This window comes from Amphiura filiformis, chromosome 2 (genome assembly GCF_039555335.1).
Source record: "Amphiura filiformis chromosome 2, Afil_fr2py, whole genome shotgun sequence".
NCBI classification, from domain to species: Eukaryota; Metazoa; Echinodermata; class Ophiuroidea; order Amphilepidida; family Amphiuridae; genus Amphiura; species Amphiura filiformis.
The window spans coordinates 5,165,432-5,171,242 of record NC_092629.1 but is presented as its reverse complement, the minus strand read 5'-3'; positions in this window follow the sequence as shown (position 1 = coordinate 5,171,242).

Here is a 5,811-nt window from a genome sequence, read left to right as displayed (position 1 = left end):
AAAACGCCTTTGCTGACCATTAAAACACTTGGTGGCATAAGTACACTGGAACTTGACTAACTGGACTTATCTGCCCAGGCCGTTATGGCCCTTCATCCCTCTGCCGAGTAAGCTTCCTCCATTCAGTTCTGTCTGTTGCTTGTGTCTTTGCTTCATGTGGGGCCATTCCCAAGTCCCTCGGAATTTGGTCATTCCATCTGGTTGGTGGACGACCTGGTGGTCTTTTCTTGCTGAAGTCATTAATGTAGGCTCTACTGAGGGCACACTACTACCCAGACAGACAAACCCAGCAAACACAAAACGTTTTCGACATCATTCGCAATAGGTTATAAAAGGTTGTCAGAAAACGTGTAAATGTCGGGTTATAAAAAAGGTATATTAAGGGTATAAAACGTATCATAACATTAAAAAACATTTTATGATAATATACTGCTCAGCAAACACAAAATGTTTTACAGAAAACGTTTAAATGTCGGGTTATATAAAGGGTATAAAAACGTTTTAATAACATTCCAAAAACATTTTTGAAAACTTGATACAAAACATTCTAAACAGAATGTTATTTTGGGGTTGAAAAAATGTTTTGCGAAAAATGTTTGACCAAAATATGTGCAATAACGTTTTAAAAATGTTTCCATGACCTTTATATAACCCGACATTTAAATGTTATTAAAACGTTTTGAAAATAACATCTTAAGAACATTTCTGTGTTTGCTGGGTGCAAATATTTTAACATTATGTTATCTAAGTGTTGACAAAATATTAGGCAAAATATGTTTTCAAATGTAGTTTACAATAGCATTTTGAAAACATTTAAAAAATGTTGTTATAGTGTGTTTTCATACAAAACGTTTTAAAACGTTTTCATGACCTTTATATAACCCGACATTTTAATGTTATTAAAACATTTTACCTAAACCAAAAGCCAAAATATAACTAATTTAAAACGTTTTTAAAACGTTTTTGTGTTTGCTGGAAAGTTATTTACTTTGTCAATGGGCATTTGGTTCAGCATGATATCTCTTGGATCGTCAGACACGATCTAGCATATTGTTTTCCAACTCCAGATATAGATTGAAGAGGCATGGTGAGAGAAGACATCACTGTCTAACACCAACTAGGACTTCAAACCAATCGGTGATCTTTCCGTTTGCTCATACATTTTTGCAATGAGGTTCACCAGTTTGGTGTCTACTCCTACTGATCGCAGACAATTCCAAAGGGCTTCCCTCCATATGGTGTCAAATGCTGTTTTGAAGTCTACAAAGTTCCAGTGTATTGGAATGCGTCTTTCTTTAGCCTTTTCAAAGATTTGGCGTACTGTAAATACCGCATCTAAGGTACCTCTGGAACTCCTGAACCCACACTGTTCCTCTCTCAGATGGTTATCTACAGTCTGTTGAATTCGGTTAAGAACCATCCTGCAGAATACTTTTCCCGGGATTGACAGGAGGGTAATAGCTCTGTAGTTTGCTGGGTCCAGTTTGTCGCCTTTTTTTGTACACAGGGGTAATTAGACCTTTACTCCAGTCTTCAGGGATTTTTTATTCAGCCCAGGCAGTGTTGATGATCTTCAATAACATTTGTTTCAACATGGGTCCTCCTGCTTTCAACACTTCTGCTGAGACCTTTTTACTTCTACTTTTACTTCTTAATCCATTGCCTTAATCACAGGTAGTGTAGCATGTACCAATTGTAAATGATAAGTGTCCAAAAATGGATGAAAACACTGCCTGGACTATTATTTGGGTGGTTCGTGACGCGAAAGCGCATATTGAGATGCTATTATATTCATAAGTACATTCCCTAGAACTTAAAAATTGGTATATATAGCCACCTCGCACTGCTAATTCTAAAGTTGCAATCACAGACAGCTTACCATGTACCAATGATAAGGGATTAGTGTCCGAAAATGGATAAAAACGCAGTAACACTGCCTGGACCATTTTTGGGAACGGGGATATGGCTCATGTGGGTTGTACCGCAAATAGTAAAATATACTTTTTAACACTAGAAATAGTAAAGCTAATGTTTATAACATTGAATAGTCTATAGTAGTAACATATATGAGTAAAAGAAGCATGCCTTAAAAACTACAGATGATGTTGGGATTTAATGTCAAATTTCGGCATTTCGATCTTGATTCCAAGCGTGCTTGATGCTGAAGCGCTTCTGTAACTAGTTTTATATGTCTCGCAACCGCCTGGGTGTGGCATGGATAACGAGCAAATTTGTATTTTACGATGGAATCGGAGCTGCGCGTAATCACCAAATCTAGCATATGACCGCACCGATGTGTAGGGTTGTCTACATGCTGATCAAATGAAGCAGAATCAAGAAGTTCACGAAAGATTATAGCTACGCGATCATCCAGAACGTCCATATGGAAGTTAAAATCACCCGCTATTACAAATGGAATAGCAAGGGATGTACATGTCTCCACAAATGAAGAAAATTCATCGAAGAACATCTTCAACTTGTTAACCTTGGATGGATAAGGTCGGTAAATGACGTAAAGCCTTATGGATGAAGATTTCGACGAAATTGTCACGTCCATTTGTTCGAAAGATTTGGCGACAAAAGACGGGTTGATAACGATGTCAAATCCTCTGCGCACTGCAACACCACCACCCCGTTTCGGGCACGGAACATGATGCATAACATAGTCAGGAAGAGCATTTTTCAAGTCAGAAAGAATTCGATTCTCTCTTTCATCAGCAGTTAGCCAACTCTTGAGATGATCGATTGGTAGAACCCACCAATAACAGAACCTCCTGTCACATTCGATATTGATGACGGCACTCTGATTACTATGATCCAGGAAGACGAGACACAGATACTGAAATTTGCCCGTTATCCATGCCACACCCAGGCGGTTGAGAAACATATCACCGGTTACAGAAGCTTCAGCATCGGTGTGCGGTCCCGAAAGTCGCGACGGATTCATTTGAGCACCTTTGGAATCGAAATCAAAAATGCCGGAATTTGACACTAAATCCCAACATCATGAACATCATGTAGTTTTTAAGGCATGCTTCTTTTAGTCATACATGTTACTACTACATACTATTTAATGTTATAAACATTTAGTTTTACTATTTTCTAATGTCAAAAAGTATATAATACTATTTGTTGTACAACCCATTGGTGTTGTTATGTTGTCAGGAGTGTAGGCCTAACTATAAAATGGTGTTACACTCCTGACTCCTCAACTTAATGCACACTGAAGCAGACACATGTAACATAGCATGTCTGTTTCCATCATTATTAGTTTATTTGAACTAGATACAACAACAGAAAAATATGATTGCTCAATTTCATCTGTAATAACAAATCAAAAAGTATATATTACTATTTGCGGTACAACCCATATCCCCCTTTCCAACAATGGTCCAGGCAGTGTTACTGCGTTTTCATCCATTTTCAGACACTACTCCCTTATAATTGGTACATGGTAAACTGTCTGTGATGCTACACTGATTACAGCAATGGATTGAGCAGTAAAAGGTAGCCATATATACCAAATTTCATAGATCTAGGGGTGTACTTATGAATTTATTAACATCTCAACATGCGCTTTCGTGCTGGGATGCGTAAATTTGAGTAATTTCGGTCATTTTCCCACATTTTTCAGGTGCTTTGTGGAACCTCAAGATATGCTTTAAATTTTCCAATTTTTTGCCAGGTTACTTATTTCATATTATAAGCAAGTTTTTATACGAGGGCTGGTCAATAAGTTCCCGCAACTATGGTGTATCTCCGCTCATGCATGACTTGGATGACTGTTACTTACGCTAAATACAAGTTTGTACTTTTGTCTTTCAAAACAAATATGTATTAGCGATACTGACTACTTGATTACGTAATGACATTAGCATAAACACAATAGTGTATGGGCACTGCCTGATTTATGGTGAAAAATAGTCAAGAAAATCTCGCGCCAAATTGAGGTATTGTTACATAATTCCAAATATCTCGAGAATAAAAGTATGGAATCTGGTACGGTTTTTGCAACTTTTTAGACCGATAACATAGCAATGATGCTGTACTCTTTTTAGATCTATACCATTTTTATTAAAGAAAAGAGGTCGTGTTGAATATCTCCAATTTTGAGTATGCTTTATCGCCCATTGTTCTTTACATAATAAGAGATAGAAGGATTAATCGATGACAAAATTTAACAAATGGTACCTGGTTTGATTGGGTATATACTGATTATTAAAAAGGGAGTTCCCAGTGGCGAAATCACACACATTTCTTTCTTAATGAACCCTTGTTCAAAAGGTCATGTTTTTGTAATCAAAGTAGCACACCATAGAGAGGCTCTGGATTGAATAGGAAATTTGAATTTCGAAAGGTATATCTAATTCTAGCATAAGACTTGGTATAGCAATTCACTCACCCAGCTACTGTTCCGCAAACCTTGTATTAGTCATATTTTTAGCGCTTTTTTGATGAAATTTTACTTTTTTCATACATTTTTGGTACTTTCAATCATGCGTACCATCAACGCATGCGCATATTTCTATTTTTATTGCAACAAATTCTATTGTCTTGACTATGATCTCTCATACCATACCAATAATTATATTTGTTTTTGTTTTATTTTGGAGATAATTTAGATTATTTCTTCTACCGTGTGGGCTCTTTTCTCCCGATTTTCACACCATTTCTGTTTGTCGTTAAGGCCTATTTTTGGTGAAATTCAAAGACAGTCTCTTTCATGATCTGTTGACGGATACATTTCTTCTTTCACAATTATTAATTGAATATACTCAGATTACCTCATACCAAAAATAAGGCTTGTAGATTGCTTTGGTCCTCACTTCTGCTCCTTTTTATTACACGTTCCTCAACTACAATTCAAATTTCCCGCCAATGTTGACAATATTGTCAGTGTACATATGGCAATGACTTTATACAAATGAGATTACGTAATTAAAGGTACTCTGATACTAATTGTTGTGTGTTTTGAAAGACAAAGGTACAAACTTTATTGATCGTAAGTAACAGTCATCTAAGTCATGCATGAGCGGAGATAAATAATGGTTGCGGGATATTATTGACCAACCCTCGTAACTATCCAAAAAAATTATCTCAATTTTTTGTTTTTTCACTCCACCCTACTCTTCAACTTCATCTATTGAAAAGGGCAAACTTGCTGTAGCGGGGTTGACAGGCAATTATAAGTATATTACAGTCTCTGGGGAATTCTGTATTCAGATGTTTACTGGAACAGCTTAGATTATCAATTAACCTAGATTAATCATTAACAACTTTTGCAACACACAGACACGTTACCTAAGCAATAACATGAATATTGAAAGTATTTGAATAAAGATTCCCTTTTCCCTTGTGAGGCAATGATGAGAAGGTAATTGCTGATAGGGATTCGAATTTACCATAAAGATGAAAATTAATGTTAATTTTTCACGCCTATGTCAACGCATCATAAATTATATTCATCAGCTTAATTTTAGGAAAATTTACCATGCCCGCCGTTATTATTATTCCATTTATGAACAAAATACGGTGACTGAATCTTCTGAGTCGAAGATAATGACGTTATTAAAAAATTGCAACATGCTGAATGCACATATTATGTTACATGAATGTATTTAAAAATTAAGTTAAACAGATCTGTTGGGAAAGTCCTTAACCATAACAATAACCTAACAGTAAACTTTGTGGTTATCGTAATTAAGTGTTCCAAGCTTTCCATCATATAGCAGAATCTTTATCAAAGGCAAAATAACTATTAAAGATAAACATTAACAAAGCCAGACTACACCAAATGACTATTGCATTTAT